General features: G+C 40.7%; 1 protein-coding gene across 4 annotated transcripts in view; it reads left to right on the top strand.

The window, feature by feature from the left end:
- Nucleotides 1-18,030, top strand: part of ddr2a (discoidin domain receptor tyrosine kinase 2a) — a 154,925-nt gene that overhangs the window by 3,894 nt on the left and 133,001 nt on the right. The gene's annotated exons all lie outside the window — the stretch shown is intronic.

The raw sequence follows: 18,030 nt of genomic DNA, 5'->3' as shown, positions 1-18,030 counted from the left end.
TCTTCAGCTGCATTTATGAATTTTCAATCAATTCACTTCAATACAAATCATTTTAATATCTTCAATGTGTTATATAAATGCAAATTGTAAATGTATTCAAATTTAGAAAATTATTGTTGTGTTTTAAGTATATAAATCTGATTTGTGTCTCTTACTTGTGACTAGATATAGGATTTGCTGGTTTTCCATCTCATTCCCCCATATGAGAATTGCCATGGTGTATCAGAGACTGGAAGTTCAACTGGTCAGAGAGTCAGCTTACTCTTCAAATAAACCTGTGACCCTTCATGTCTACCTGGGTACGACATCCCTGGCACAGTGCAACTAAAACCAACAGACTGGCAACACTCTGGGCACAGCAACAAATACTACCAAGGAGCCAAAGCTGTTAGCTTATCCAACCATTCAATTTCCTTTCCCACTCTTTCAATTTTTGTTTAAGGCATCTGTTAGTCTTGAGAGACCATTGATCTGTGCCTGGAAAGTCTTCACTCTCCAGGGCACAGGCCTGGGCAAGGTTGTATGGAAGACCGGCAGTTGCCCATGCTGCAAGTCTCCCCTCTCCATGACACCAATGTTGTCCAAGGGAAGGGCAAGGTCCGATACAGCTTGGCACCAGTGTCGTCGCAGAGCACTGTGTGGTTAAGTGCCTTGCTCAAAGACACAACACGCTGCCTCAGCTGGGGCTCGAAATCACGACCTTCAGATGGCTAGTTGAATGCCTTAACCACTTGGCCATGTGCCCACATTTCAATTTACTGTTTTTAAAGTAACCTATCCATCGTTAGTCCCCACCAATCCATCAAACAATTTCAACTGTTTTGCAACTGTAAGCATATGCAATTGTACTCTCATAATGATTAACAAAAATCTTGCCAATTATTCCATAGAATAGTACAGCATAGCATCAGACCCTTCTTGCCCCATCCTCCTGCCACCATACCAGGGATAGGCTTCCTCTTGTCCTCACCTACCACCCCACCAGCCTCCACATCCAGCACATAATTCTCCGGAATCTCCAACAGGATCTCACAACCAAGCACATCTTTCCCTGCCCCCCCCCCCACCACTTTCTGCTTTCCTCAGGGATCGCTCCCTACACAACTCCCTTGTCCATTTGTCCCTCCCCACTGATCTCCCTCCTGGCACTTATCCTTGCAAGCAGAACAAGTACTACACCTCCTCCCTCACTACCATCCAGGACCCCAAACAGTCCTTCCAGGTGAGGCGACACTTCACCTGTGAGTCTGTTGGAGTCATATACGCTGTCCGGTGCTTCCGGTGTGGCCTCCTGTATGTCGGTGAGACCCGATGTAGAGTGGGAGACCGTTTCACCGAACACCTATGCTCTGTCCACCAGAAGAAGCAGGACCTCCCAGTGGCCACCCATTTTAATTCCACTTCGCATTCCCATTCCAATATGTCAATCCAAGGCCTCCTCTACTGCTGCAATGAGGCCCATTCAGGTTGGAGGAACAACACCTTATACTCTGTCTGAGTAGCCTCCAACCTGATGGTATGAACATCAATTTCTCGAGGTTCCAGTAATGCTCCCTTCTTCACCAGTTCCCATCCCCTTTTTCCTCTCATTTTATCTCCTTGCCTGCCCATCGCCTCCTTCTGCTGCTCTTCCCGCTTTCTTCCATGGCCTTCTATCCTCACATATCAAATCCACCTTCTCAGCCCTGTATCTCTTTCACCAATTTCCCAACTCCTTACTTCACCCCGCCCCCTCCCATTTCACCTATCACCTTGTGTTCTCCCTCACCTCCTCCACCTTTTAAAACTACTCCTCATCTTCTTTTCTCCAGTCCTGCCGAAGGGTCTCGGCCTGAAATGTCGACTGTACTTTGTTCCATCCATGCTGCCTGGCCTGCTGAGTTCCTCCAGCATTTTGTGTGTGTGGCTTGGATTTCCAGCATCCCTTGTTGTGGAAGGAGAGAAGTTATGGGTTGAGGCAAGCACCCTCCACCGCTTAACAGGCATTGCAACCTCACACCATTGTCATATGGTCATATGAATTAAGGTTACACAGATGAAATATCATCTATCTCAAAGAACTGTGTGTAATTTTTCACAAATCTATTTATAACGAGAGAGAAAGAACTTGTTTTGTCCCCTTGCATCATGGGTGGCTCCATGGTTAAAATAGGCAATGAAATTAATTCTAGGAAGATTGCCAGGTGCAAGAATAAATCAACATACTGGTTGAGAGGTATGTGGCAACTGGAATTCAATCTGGATGCAGATGGGGAGATCAAACAAGGCAAGACGAGGACAATGAATGATTGGACATAATAAGATGCATCGGGGAATAGAAGGATCTTGGAATAGGTATCTGCAGATCCTTGAAGACAATAGCTAGAAAAACTTGTTCTGGGGCAAAAAAAAGAATGTTACCCTTATTCATCCAACACAAGAGCATGAAATAGAACTATAAAAAACAGTAGATGGCTTAGACAACTGTGTGAATTCTAGTCACCACACTACAGGGTAGATGTCATAATACTGTGGAAAACTATTTTCAAATTAAATGATAATTTTGTAGTAAGGAGTGTTTCTTTGGCTGGGGTTGTTTTCTCATAACCAAAGGCTACAGAGGGGAAATTTGACTGAAATGCAGAAGCCTCAAATGGGTGAACAGGTAGGAGAAATTTCATAGAATCATATTTCCCCTGACTAAGAGAGCAGTAACCCAGGAATTTAGATTTAATTTCAGATATAAATTGGAGAAGAAACTGAGGGAAGTTGAATAGTTAAAAGCACTCTGTGTGGTAGGGATCTGGAAAAAGACATCAGAGATATAAACAGTAAAGTTATCTGGAAGAGCTCTTGAAGCACAATCTATGGATCGGAACTGGGAAATGAGGTTAAGTTGCATAGATCCTTTCTAACAAGGACAAATTAAGCAGGCTGTGACCTTTTCTGTAAATGTCCATACTTCAGGGAATTTTACTGGTAACAAAACACTTTTAGAATGGTGCAATTGTTATTGTCTAAACAAAATCAAGATCCCACAAATAGTAGCTGGACAGACAGTCAAATAATCAGCAACCGGGTAGCTTGAGGAAAGAAACTAAATCCTGAAGAAGGATGTCTGCCTGAAATGTTGACTTTTTATTCATTTCAATAGATGCTGTCAGACCTGCTGAGTTCCTCCAGCATTGTGTGTGTGAGATGTTTATAGAAGAAAGTAAGAGTTTTTTTATCAAAGGAAATTATAGAATTATTTACATGGATGTGAATTAAGAGGCAGATCATTGATTTACTATCTCACAGTAAAGACAGCTCCTCCAATGATAGAACACCCTGACAACACTATTTTGAGAAACTAAACTGTTTATGTAAAATGTTGGATTTAACTTTATGATTTCCAGTTTGCTTACAAGACTGCACCGACCAAGCTTTTACATTTAGGGAAGACTCATTTACTGCAAGCTGTAAACAATTAAAAGGAGATAGGTCTGTGGTAGTTCCACCTTGCATCCAGTTTACGGGAGTTTTAACAAAGAAACTGCTGAAAATGTGACAAAGAACTGACATTCTTTAAAGGCCAGATTTGAGACACACAAAGATCATTCAATCCCTGTTACTTTTGGCTGGCAAGTAAATAAATGGAAAATTGTCAGCAAATATTTAGCTAACAAGTTATTTTTTCTTCTGTGGTTTAAACTAATTACATGATCTATATTTCTTTTATGAATTTTTAACTAAAGATTTTGGAAGAAGTGGCAAAAATATTTTTAGTTTGTGAAGGCATGGTTGGAAATTGGCTTGCAGATGAAAATTAAAAGATTTAAAACAAAGTCATGAAGGTTCCAACGTCCTGTCAAAATTGGTGCTTTATTCTTTTTCATTCTTAAAAATTCAATGAGATTATTTGAAGAGTAGCGCACCATGTCAAGGAACGTGTGCTGTTTGAAGCAATTGATATAATTTCATACGTCACTAAATCTGCAAATTGTTGCACTAACTCATGATGCAGAAGTGTAACTGTTCTGCTTATTGAAGTGACATTCCAAACTCACAACAGTTCTTTTCACAGATCGAGGAAAGATTCATTCTATTTCCAATCATGGGGTTGTGAAAAAAAATCAGAAAGATGATAGAAAATAAGTATATTTGGTTTATGCAATTATCAGCAAGTATTCTCTTAACATAGCTATTTAAAGATCAGTTATTCTCCCTTTTCTTGAAATACACAATATTGTATCAGTATGGAACTTCAGTCACTTACTTGTGGATAACACATCAAAGAATGTGGAATGCTCTGCCTCAGAAGGCAGTGGAGGCCTATTCTCCGGATTCTTTCAAGAAAGAGTTAGATAGGGCTCTTAAAGATAGCAGAGTAAAGGGATACGGGGAGAAGGCAGGAAAAGGGTACTGATTGTGGATGATCAGCCATGACCACAGTGAATGGCGGTGCTGGCTCGAAGGGCTGAATGACCTACTCCTGCACCTATTATCTATTGTCTAACGCTCCATTTAGTGTGGAGTCCATCAAATTAATCTTTTCCTTTTTTTTCTCCTGATTATGTTTAATTTAGTTGTCATTTAAACATGAACTCATTGTTCATGGGAATAGACTTCCTTACACCATGTGGCTGTTTTCTCTTGGGTTAGCCTCTGTCTTGTTCCAGTATACAATCCATGCTATATATTTAATCTGATCCTTGGCTATTACTGAGTGTTACTTATCAATGCCAGATTCTTCATTTTCCCACTTCCCTCGCTGCAGGTCACATCTATAATTATCCTGTACTATTGGTTATGTTACGGTGTTATCTGTTGAGTGTTCTGGTTTCTTGGCAATAAATTCATGAAATTGTTCTGCAGTAGTATTAAAATAAGATAGGTGAAATGCGAGCAGCAAACAATGCAAGCTGTCTCTGCTTCCTCCTGTTCACCTTTTGAGACAAAATACCACATACATGAGGCATTAGGTAATGTAGATTGATAAATATCATAAAGAATTTCATTGCTCAACTGGGAAGGACAAAAGCAGTGTGTTTGCTTGGAAGTAATTATAATGTGTAACTTTAACATTATGTCACCTCTAAAAGTTGTAACAGTCACCACATGTCTATGTACAGAACATGAAAAAATCTTAAAGTATATTTTTCTCATTCTGTTCATTGTGGAAGTGTTCACATTTTCACACCAGTCTTTCATTTCGGAACTGCATGGACTGTATGTTAGCAACTGGATTCAGACTTTGGAAACTTCGTTAAAATCATAATTTTGACCAAATCCTCTCGTCAACTCTCAAGTTTTGCACTGTATCTTAAGTATAACATAACTTTCAAAGTGCATTTTAAAAGTAAGCAATTTATTTACCCATGCTGTAATTCATTACATGTTAAAGACTGCCTGGGTAGATAAAGTGTGAGGCATTACTCCATGAGTCAGTAAAGAACAGATGCAGCACAAGATAGGGAAGAAAATTCACAAAGCGGACTGTTAGTAAAAGATAGAGCATTAAAAATACAGTATTTTGAACTTGACAATGATTGAATTTTCAAGTTGAGGCTGTGGAGGACCAAAATTCAAATCTCATTCTGAATGCCACTACATTCTAACGAACTGTTGTAGAAATATAAATGTGTTCATGATGCATATTAATATCACAGCTTCAGTTAGGAAGTACTATGTTGAGCCAAGGCATTGCTTTCACAAGTCTGTTTCATTTGATATTATTTCATGAGGGAAAAGATTGGAGAGAAATGGATAATGGCCTCTCTTGGCCACAGAAATGTATGCGGATACTGCACTATCAGACAGCAACACTCCTGTGGGTAATTTCTCGAGTGGGTGAGGAATGACCACTGCTGTTAGCTATGAGCACAAACTATCTAGATTTCTAAATCTGTTTTCTTGTATTTAATTGCAAATAGAATGCTTCTTTATTACTTGCCTGATACTCTTAATATTTTTGTGCTCTTGTAATAAATTCCAGGTCTGAACTTTCTCACTGGGAGGCGTACAGGTAATTCTCATGTGGATTCCACTTTTCACTTAATTGAAAAAAGACAGCCCTTAAGAATGTTGGCTTTAGTTGGACAGATGAAATATTCATTGAATAGCCAATTAAAGCAAAATCAAATCAAAAACATTGCATTAGCTGGAAGTCTAAAATAAAAACAGAAAATGCTTGAGACACTTCACGAGTCAGGCTAACTTTATGGGAAAAAAGAAACAAAGTTAACACCTCAGGTCAAAGACCGTTCATCAGAACTGTGAAAGAGAGACAACAAGTTAGTTTTAAATTATAGAGAGGGTGAGCAAGAGATGGACAGAGAAAAAGGAATCTCTGTGATAAAGTGAGGTCTTTGGGATAAAATGTACATTAAGTTGTTTGATTTTTTTGGTTCGTATGGGAAATGAGAGAAACAAGGAAACTTAAACAAATGAATATAAAAGCTGTGGTATGAAGCAATTAGAAAAACAAACAAATGTAAATGTGGCAAAATCCAGAGTTGACAGTTCATGGTGTTGTAGAGAAAGACAGCACTGAACCAGGCCACTTTGACCACTAAATCCAGGCTGGAGAATAAGCATATTTTTTTGCATTAATCCTGCACAAGTCCCTATTTTAATCTCCCAGAAACTCTCGCCAGATTTTACCACTCACTTACAAGTGAAGGGCAATTTATAGCATCCAATTAACCTATTGAACCAATCACAAACGAGAAAATCTGCAGACACTGGAAATCCAAGCAGGGCTGATCAAGGGTTTCAGCCCAAAACGTCGACTGTACTCTTTTCCATAGTTGCTGCCTGATCTGCTGAGTTCCTCCAGCATTTTGTGTGTGAACCTATTGACTACATGTCTTTGGAATGTGGGAGGGAGCCCAAAAAACCACAGAGTGGATATGTAAACTGCACACAGACAGCAACAGGGGTCAGGTTTGAACCTGTATGGCTGAAACAGCGAGGGAGCAGCTCTATCGCTGATGAACCACTATCCTAAGTCAGCATTGACTTAGAGAAATCATTCAGGGAATAGCTGGCCACATTGCAGACCTCCTGCGTTGTGGCATCCATCATGAAGGATCCCCAATACCCAGGACGCGCCCTCATCTCATTGCTACCATCAAGGAGGTACAAAAACCTGAAGGGATACACTCAATGATTCAGGAACAGCTTCTTCCCCTTTGCCAACAGATTTCTGAATGGAAAATGAACCCATGAACACTCTCTCTCACTTTCTTTTCTTTTTTGGCTTTCTTTTTGAACTACCTATATAATTTAACTTTTATGTAGTATATATTTATTATTGTAATTCATAGCTTTGCTTTTATTATTATGTATTACAATGTACTGCTGCCACAAAAAAACAAATTTCACTATATATGCCAGTGATATTAAACCTGATTCTGATTCAACAGGGTAATTTTTGAGCTTTCTGTTTGCCAATTTGATCTATCTGTGGTCCCTTGTACTGTTATAGTGAGTTCCAACATTAGCTTGAGGTACAGCGCTTCATCTTCTGGCTGAGCATATTTTAACCATCTGGACCTTGTATCATCCTCAAATGACCTGCTTTCTCTTTCAGTTTTGCAACAGATTTTTCATCTGTAATACAGGCTCATTTTCTCTCTCGTCACCAGCATTGTGTGTGCTTAGGGACATTTTCTATAGCTCAATATTTTGCAATGTTTACATTCCCGTGATTGAGTTCTCCATGTCCCCCCATCCCGTCTCCCCCCCATCCCGTCTCCCCCCTCATCCCGTCTCCCCCCTTTCTGACATCCCCTTTTCCTGCCCCCCATTTCTTGCCCCCCCTTTCCTGTAGTCCCTTCTTGGCCCCCACTTCCTGTCCCGTCTTCCCCCCCATACCCTCTGTGCCCATCCCCCTTCCACTTCTACCACTTTCCTCCTCATATCTATCAACCAGATGACTTCATCTACACATTAACCCCACTGCAATTCTAGCCTCACCTTCTATGAAGTATTCTCTCAACACTTCTTCCACTCTTTTCTCAAATTAAAACAAACTTGCTTCCTCTCTTTAACATTCTGATGAAGGGTTTTCAACCTGAAATGTCAACTCTATTTCTCTTTCCACAAATAATACTGACCTGCAGAAATGAAACATTGGCAGAAATAGATCCTGAAGTAAGGGACTAAAATTCTCTTTAGGAAGAGTTTAAAACAAAGATTTTGAAAGCAAGTTAGAGTGCTAGCCATTCCATTATGATTCTGTTCCACCAAAACTGCCCTTTAGTTTCTATTAGGAATCAACCACAGTCCAAACCTTCAGACCCAAGGATTATGTTTGGTCATTTCTGAGGCAATGGTGGAAAATTCACCCATCATAATAAGTATAGCTGCCATCAGCTCCCGTGAAATGTCTAATTATTTACTAGAGGAATGTAACCAATCCCATTACCTTCCCTGAGAAGGCCAATGAGTCAATTGGGAGACTAACCATGTGGTTGCAACAATAGGTTCTTCTCTCCAGCATTCCAGTTGGTGTGGGAACAACTGATGTATCCTTACAGATACAATTATTCCATTCCTGCTGTCGTGTCATCTCAACTTTCATTCAAAATTAGCAATGTCACCAAAATTGATATTGTGCTCTCATGCTCATTATCACAATTCTAAACCTTTGTTTTTGGAGTATACCATCATCATTATGTGCTGTGTCATATATAACCATATTACAATTACAGCACGGAAATGCAATCTCAGCCCTTCTAGTCCGTGCCGAACTCTTACTCTCACCTAGTCTCACCAACCCGCACTCAGCCCATAACCGTCCATTCCTTTCCTGTCCATATATCTATCCAATTTAACTTTAAACCACAACATTGAACCTGCCTCAACCACTTCTGCTGGAAGCTCGTTCCACACAGCCACCACTTTCTGAGTAAAGAAGTTCCCCCTCATGTTACCCCCAAACTTTTGCCCTTTAACTCTCAACTCATGTCCTCTTCTTTGAATCTCCCCCACTCTCAATGGAAAAAGCCTATCCACGTCAATCCTATCTATCCCCCTCATAATTTTAAATACCTCTATCAAGTCCCCCCTCAACCTTTTACGTTCCAAAGAATAAAGACCCAACTTGTTCAACCTTTCTCTGTAACTTAGGTGATGAAACCCAGGTAACATTCTAGTAAATCTTCTCTGTACTCTCTCTATTTTGTTGACATCTTTTCCATAATTTGGTGACCAAAACTGTACACTTGGGCGTGGGTGATCATGGTCGTCCATCTGTCTTCAATCTGTGCCTGTGAGAAAGATCCCCTTCACACTGTTGTTCTTAAATTTTCTCCCTATCCATGATGTTCTTGGCAAATTATTCTGCAGAAGCGGTTTACCATATCCTCTTTCTGTGCAATGTCTTTACCAGATGGGTGACCCTGGCCATTATCAAAAGATTGTCTGCCTGGCATCATGTGTTTAAATATGGTACATAAAATTAATCTTAAAGTAGGGTTATAGGTTTACTGTAATCACTAGAATTAAATAGCAATGTAAATAAATTATAATAATATGCTGATGTTATTGGTGTGTGATTAGTATTCAACCAATGTTGATGCAGATTCTTGATTATATTTTTGAGACCAACAGGAAGTAAAATAATTTAAACCAGGTATTTTTTACAAGTAAGCAAACCTGTTTCATTACAAATGAGTAATGTAGAAGAAATGGATGTGGTTTGGGTGAAGCATTATAAGTTGGTCTTTGTTTCTCCTATGATCACTCCCAAACAATAAAAGCTACAGAATGCCTGAATTGAATAGTGAATCAGCTGAAGATGATTATTGTCTAGTTAATTTATCAAATTAAATCAAAGGATTATATACAGGTCAAACAGAGTGTAATTTTTAACTTGTGCCTTTTTAATATTAACTCAAATAGATTTAGTAAATTTCATTAAATTATTAACAGTTCAGTAATCTTTAGAATACAAAATATTGGGCCAAATATTGCTTGGAAGCATACCCCAGTATGCAGAACTCTAACATTTCGTGGCAAGGAGGAGATGGACTGAGTAGTGAATTGTCATAAATTTCCAGCCAATTTGTGTTGCTGTCATATCAGCCTTCTCCAATTTCCTAGTATGTTTTTGAGTATTGTGGTGTAAATGTGAATGAAAAGTGGAATAGATTTTTTTGAGCTGTTTTTCCCAATTTATAATGATTCTGCTAATGATGAATTTAGTGAACCTGGCATGAAATTTAATAGCTACAAATCAGAAATTCCAATGGACATGGCAAATTATTTCCAGAAATTTAGTAAGTTTCAGTTCTACTTTTTTTGAATTATTTCTTAGTTTTTCTTCTTCCCTCTCCTTTTATCTTAATCTATCCAACACGACTTGCATTCAATCCATCTTCTTCTGTCTGTTCACTGTTAAATTCTATAGATTAAATAGACCACTGGACTTCTTTAACGCTCTTTAAAATTGAGCTCAACAATGAACGTTTGACTCGCCTGTTCTAATGCTACTGGCTTGGTCTTCGTGTCATTATTTTGTTTGATAATTGTTCTTGTGATGCATCAAAGTACATGTGACTATGTTGATAATGCATTACAAAACTAGCTATTGAGTGTTATAGTCCTTTGCCTTTGATGTTAAACCAAGAGAGAAGAGTTCTGAATTCTTAGCTAACATCTTGAGAGGTTAAAGTTGCTGGTGAACGCAGCAAGCCAGACAGCATCTCTAGGAAGAGGTACAGTCGACGTTTCGGGCCGAGAACCTTTGTCAGGACTAACTGAAGGAAGAGCTAGTAAGAGATTTGAAAGTGGGAGGGGGAGGGGGAGATCCAAAATGATAGGAGAAGACAGGAGGGAGAAGGATGGAGCCAAGAGCTGGACAGGTGATTGGCAAAAGGGATATGAGAGGATCATGGGACAGGAGGCCTAGGGAGAAAGAAAAGGGGAAGTGGGGGAAAACCCAGAGGATGGGCAAGGGATATAGTCAGAGGGACAGAGGGAGAAAAAGGAGAGAGAGAGAAAGAATGTGTGCATATAAATAAATAACGGATAGGGTACGGGCCCTCGTACCCCATCGTTATTTATATACACACATTCTTTCTCTCTCTCTCTCTCTCTCCTTTTTCTCCTTCTGTCCCTCTGACTATACCCCTTGCCCATTCTCTGGGTTTTTTCCACCCCCTTCCACTTTTCCTTCTCCCTGGGCCTCCTGTCCCATGATCCTCTCATATCCCTTTTGCCAATCACCTGTCCAGCTCTTGGCTCTATCCCTCCCCCTCCTGTCTTCTCTTATCATTTTGGATCTCCCCCTTCCCCTCCCACTTTTAAATTTCTTACTAGCTCTTCCTTCAGTTAGTCCTGACGAAGGGTCTCAGCCCGAAACGTCGACTGTACCTCTTTCTAGAGATGCTGCCTGGCCTGCTGCGTTCTCCAGCAACTTTGATGTGTGTTGCTTGAATTTTCAGCATCTGCAGAATTCCTCGTGTTTGCATCTCTAAGAGATTAATTAATTACTTAGATTGTTGAAACTTGCTCTCCGCAGAGCTGAATTTCCACTTCAGTTGGCTATGAATTGCAATGTAAATTTGCCTTTCTGCTGCTTTTTCATTTTACCAAAGCTGGTTTGTTTTTTTTTGTAAAATGCACACTTCTGAACAATGATGGTAAGATGAAATATCAAAACCAGCAAATCGTATTTGCTTTTAATTTCCAGCAGCTACTAAAGATTTGTAATTGCACACATTTGGCAATGGACATCTGTCATCCTTTACTCCATTGGAGGCTGGGGTGCACTGGTGGCAACTGCAACTCTGCACTGTAGCTGGCTGGAAAGGTTGACTTATTGGAGTCTCGCTTACATAGTGAGACAGGGTGGGATCATTGTTCAAGCAAAGCCTACCTGGAGCGATGGACGTGGTGGTGGGAATCAGGGTATCTGGAAATTGGGAGGAAATCAGAGTGCTAGCTCTGAGAATGGAAATGGAGACATGGGAATCAGAATTCATGAAGTGACTGAATGGCCAACACTGAAGGTGGCATATCATGGAACCATGCTATGAAGATGATGGAAGGTTCATCTAGTGATGGGAGAGAGTGGGAATATTAAGCTAAATTGATGGACATACCTGGCATGTGTCCCAAAAATTTGTGGTGCTTTGAAGACCACATTATTCCATGGAGTGACCAAAGATGATTGCTCCCAGGACAATATTGTCCTGGTTGTCTCTACTACTTTCCAAAGGGATATTTGCAAAGGGAATGATTTATCCCTATGTACACGAGGTGAACATTGAGTTTCGGGCACAAGGGTAACTCAAGCCAGAAGTGTCTGGCCAAATTTCCAGAGTGAGACAAAATGATTTTGAAATTGTTATTATTGCATTCAGTAGGGCAAGGGTAGGGAAATCAATTTTTCAGTTGCATAATCCTGGAAAATAAGCATTTTATGCAACTTGATTTAATTATAGAATAATATAGCACAGAAAGTGGTCCTTGGCCCATCTTGTCTACATTGACCAAATTGCCCACTTATGCTAGTCCTACTTGTTTGCTTTTAGCTCATATCTGTCTAAACTTTGGGGACATAATAAATGCAGATGAATGAAGGGTCTCAGCCCAAAACTTTGACCTTCCCGGATACTGCCTGATTTGCTGAGTGTTTTCTGTTTTGATTCATCTAACCTATTCCTTTCTATGAACTTTTAAGCTAAATCCTGGGTACTTTTACCTGAACTTCTTTTTATTAGTTTACCATCTTATAGCACAGTGGTTAATTTCTCTGAGCTTGTGTGGATCTACATCTGTTATAATATTGACCACCATACTCCCGTTTCTCTTCCACCTCCAAACCTTCACCACCAACCCACTATATTGCCATCCAACCATCCATTTTATTCTGTAGTTGTAGCAGCTGAGAACTCCAAGTGGGAAGTTAGTAAAAGTAGCCAGAGTTCAGCATCAAATGGTGGTGGGGGGGGGGGGTGGAATCACAGCTGAAATCCAACATCAATTGCTTTATTCCAGCCACAAAAGGAGAGAGAAGTCCAACATAAATAAAATAATTCAGATGCTTTGGAAGCAAATGGTTCTGCAATGGTTCCTCACCTTGTCTGGTTGAAGTTCAATGAGATACTAATAGTTTTCATTAATACTTCTTAAAATAGCTTTGCTTTGTGTCTTTTGGGAATTGACTTCAATTGCAGCAGCTTGATTATGATTCATCTAGGTTAATGATTCACCTCTCTCACTACAAACTGTACCTTCCCCTGCCCTTAGGCAAAGCCATACAATTGAACTAAATCTTTTTGATATGCTTCTCATTGAATCCATTATGCAAATATTTAACCAGGGATGAAGTTAAATGTGGACAGGAGCAAATCATTCGCAATATAGCAGCTCTGCACGCAATTCCACTGCATTAACTGGAACTGACAAACATCTGGGTCTAATGATGCGTTGCCAATGTTATCATGATGTTAATGTGTTCCTGTCAATGTCCACTATTAGCAAGTTCCCCAATGTTCCCATTAAAGCTTCCTTGTAATCCAGTGTGGCTTCAATCATAGTTTGTAATATGAAAAAAGTCTAAGTCAATGAAGACAAAAGCTACTGGAAATCAGAAGCATTTATGAACTGGTAGAAGCAGAGGACCCAGTGTTGGTAAATTGGATTAGTAAAGATGGAAACTATATGGTTGACATGAACATGATGGGCCAAAAGGCCAATTCTATTGGCATAACTTTATTAAATGGCTGTGGAGGCCAAGTCATTGGTATGTTTAAACTGGAGGTTGATGGGGCTTCAAAGGTTATAGGGAGAAGGCAAGAGAAAGGGGTTGAGAGGGAAAATAAATCAGCCTAGATTGAATGGCAAAGCAAATTCAATGGATTGGTTGGTCTAATTTGGATCCTGTGTCTAATGGTCTTCTGTCAGAGTGCTTTGAACAATCATACCAAATCAGCATTTTTATTCTATATAGAATGCTTTTCTTTTAATTAAAATATTGCAGAGTGTTAGTCTTCTTAAGACTGTCATAGCCAGGGGGTTGGGGAGGGGATAGTGGGGATAAGCTCCCACTGCCTATTAAATTCTCCCAGTGATGTGTGTCTCAAGTAGCCCCTGGCAATCAAATCAAATCCAGTATCTGGCCTTCACGTGGGCCTAGCTACTAAGCCTGGTGGAAGATTTTACTGACAGGAGAAGGGGCAAAAGCAAGTTACCAGTGTCTTAAAACCAGTCTCTCCAGGCAGATGTGGCTCATCTGCCAAGGCTGGCATCTCATCTAGGAGAAGGAAACTCTGATTCTAAACTTCTGCTTCCTTGTGGCTAAGCCTATCCACAGGGAAGGCTTCAGAAGTAAACCCTGAGGGAAAATACAGAGCTGGAGTCCCCACGGCAGTCCTACGTTGAGTTCAACGTTGACTGGCAACTGTTGCGATGCTGCTGGTGCCAAACTGGATCGGTCTCTACAGCTCTACAGCAGCATGAGGGGGAGAGTCTGCTGCATGGGCAACAGTTTGGTCTCCATATCATACTTCCCTGGCTTGTGTTTCAACTTCAACAGCTAAAACATAAGATCATGGTGACCATGGGCCATCATTATTTTTCTCTTGAAATCCCTTGCTAACTAATTCAGTCACTTGACTTTAATCTCTTCCTTAGAACCCTTTTGGAAAGTAATTATAGGTATGACCTATTGATTTGGAATTTTTTTTACTGTGGCACCTTACAATTTTTTTGTATTATATTCTTCATGATAGGGCTAATCCTGTGGAAAATTAGTTCCCAGTAGATAAGTTGCACAATTATTTTTCAGCTATGCCCTTTGAGAAATTATAATGAAACCGCACCTCAGACCAGAAATCAGAAATTTGGTGTTGCTGGGGAGGAGTTCCAAACCCAGATACACGGGGCTATTGTATTCTCTTCAAAGTAAGGTCAGAAGTGGGAGGTTTTCTAATAATGAACCAATAAGGGAAGAGCCCTAAATGACATCCAGGCATGTGGAAATGCAGCAAGTGACATTTCCTTGCAATAATCATCTGCAGCAGGGGAGAGTACATCTTCAATAGTATCAGTACCATTAAACCTTTCATGAACCACGTGCTGGGTGTCACCATGGAGGAATTTAACCAGAACTAGTCATATTAATACTGTGATTCCAGTAGTAGATGGTAGATATTCTGCAGCCATTTACTCTTCTCTTGACATCCTAGACCTTTCTAACCATCTGTAAGGCAACAATGTAATAGAGTCTCCTTCTATTGTCCAGATAAATATATTTTCCACAGCTCAGCACATTCCAGAACATGGCAAACTAGATTGCCGATCGTTCTTTTGGTGCAGCTCATTAAGGCTAACATAAAAATCAAAGCATAAAACAAACTGCTGGAGGAACACAGCCGGTTGAGGAGCATCTGAGAGTGGGGTGGGGGGGGGGTCATGGGGGTTTGGGTGGAAGAGAGGGATGGTCATCACACTGAATCAGGTCTCAAAGTATGAATCAACTGATTTTTGAGTACCCTTAATAGAATGCAGTCAACTCAAACCTAAGAGCAGTACCCGGTACAGCAATACAGCATTGAAATAGGCCTTTCAGCCTAACTTTTCCATGCTAACCCTGTGCCTGTCATTTGCCAGTGTTTGGTGCAGACCCCTCTAAACCCCTCCTATCCATATACTTATCCAAGTGTCATTTTAATATTATTGTACCTGCCTCAACCACTTCATCCAGCAGTTTATTGCCGATATACACTGCCCCCTGCGTGGACAAAGGTGCCCCTCGGGTCCCGTTTAAATATTTCACCTCTCACCCTAAACCTATGCCCTCTAATTTTTATTTCCCTTTCCCTGGGAAAAAGACTATGTGCATTCATCTTATCTACACCCCTCATGATTTTACACACCTCTATAAGGTCACCCGTCAGTTTCTATTTTCCTGCCCAACCTCGCCCTATAACACAGGCCCTGAAGTCCCGGCAACATCCTCGGTACAGCGGCACAGCTGGTAGTGCTGCCACCTCGCAACTCTAGTGTTCTGGGTTCAATCCCAACCTCTGACACTGCCTGTGTGAAGTTTGCATACTCCCCCTGCGAGCGTGTGGGTTTCCTCTCGCTGGCCCGACTCCCCCTCACATTCCAGAGACATGTAGGTTGGTAGGTTAATTGCCCGCTGTGAATCGTCCTCAGTATATAGCTGAGTGGTGGAATTGGGGAGGAGTTGATAGAGAGGTGGTTGGTGATTAGCAGAGAATTAATGTAAATGGTCACAAATCTGCCAACTCCAACCTTTCTGTTCCTCACTTGCTCCTCTTAATCTTTCACTGCTCTCTGGTCCACCTATCTCCAGCAGCCCCTGTCTTACGCTTCCTCTTCTTCTCTTTGTACGGGCAATCTTCCCTCTCCACTCTCACTCCTGATGCAGGGTCTTGATCTGAAATATTGTCTGTTCCTTTCCCCCTAGAAAAGCTGCTCAACCCATTGTGTTTCTCCAACAGTGTAGTTTTGCTAATGAAAATGTTTGTTTAATGTTTGGTGTAAACTGATTGGCTGCCTCCATGTTGTCTAACTTTATGACTCCAACCCTCACTTCTTAATGATATAATAATCTTCATACATAATACACTACTTCCAGATTTAAAATGTAATTATCTCATTAAACTACCAACAATATGCAGGGCAAATAGCTGAGAGAGATCAGGGTTGAGAGTAGACAAAGTTGGGTTGCTTTCTCTGGAGCAGTGGAAATTGAGGGAAGATCTGAAAGATGTTTATAAAGTTACAAGAAGCACAGGTGGAGTAGATAGCCGGTATCTTTTTCCCAAGGGTGTAATGTCTCATACTAGAAGGCATGCGTTTAAGGTGAGAGTGGGAAAGTTCAAAAGCAATGTTCAGGATAAGTTTTTTAACTCAGAGAGTTGTGGGTGCCTAGAATGCATTGGCCGGGGTGTTGACGGAGGCAAAAATATAACGGCATTTAAGAGGCTCCTAGATAGGCACATGAAGGTGCAGAGAGTAGAGCAATATGGACCCAGTACAGGCCGAAGGGATTAGGTGTCATTAACTTAATTAGATTGGCACAACGTCATGGGCCGGGTGCCTGTTTCTCTGCTGTTCTCTTCTATGTTCAGTGACATATCCACCTCATCCACTGCTATTCCACATTGAGAATCCTGGTGCCCTTACTTTCACACCATCACTGCCCTTACTCTTCCCCCAACCACAACATCCCAAACTTTACCAGTTTAATATCAGAAGGATCTTTAGAGCTGCAGAAAACTAAGACAAGATCTTCACTTAAGCCTCATGGGAGCTTCAGCCATCAATGAATGTTGAGAGACGGAACCCTATGCAACAGTTTCTCAAATACTTCAGTTTTGCCTTGGTTAAGGAGGAGATGAGTGACATTGTTGCAATGTAAAGAAACAGATCGTTTTGATGTACAATGAATGCAACCAAAGGCATTTCCTGACAGCCTTTACTGTAAATATTATAATTATGGTAAATAATTTTGGGGAAAAATGCTCCAGTGAGTCATTCTGTGGAAAAAAAAGGTCACAAATGGCAACCAGTCTACTTGCAATAGAACCTAAGAGCCATCCCATGTACCCTGATGCTCTGAGAGGTCGAGCTTTATCTTTCACTGTCTCAGTCAAGGCTGTGCCCCCATTCCTATGAACAATAGCCTTGATTTGAGTTTTATCATCACTTCCACATTTCTGTCAATCCTGGAAGCTGAAGCTTTTAGTCATTAGCCTCTTTACTCATTCTGGATGAGATAGGATTAGCCTTTTTGGAGTTCAATAACTCATTGGCAATATCAAAGCTAAGTTTGTCCATTGTCAGCAAATAAACATCAGGAGTACAAAAACACAACTCTTAGAGGGAAAATCATGCAGGCATATTTGCAAACAACAGGAATTCTGCAGATGCTGGAAATTCATGCAACACACATCAAAGTTGCTGGTGAACACAGCAGGCCAGGCAGCATCTCTAGGAGGAGGTACAGTCGACGTTTCAGGCCGAGACCCTTCGTCAGGACTAACTGAAGGAAGAGTTAGTCAACTCTTCCTTCAGATAGTC

The sequence above is a fragment of the Mobula hypostoma genome, chromosome 12, assembly GCF_963921235.1.
Source record: "Mobula hypostoma chromosome 12, sMobHyp1.1, whole genome shotgun sequence".
Taxonomy (NCBI): domain Eukaryota; kingdom Metazoa; phylum Chordata; class Chondrichthyes; order Myliobatiformes; family Myliobatidae; genus Mobula; species Mobula hypostoma.
This window is presented reverse-complemented; position numbering and strand designations above follow the sequence as displayed.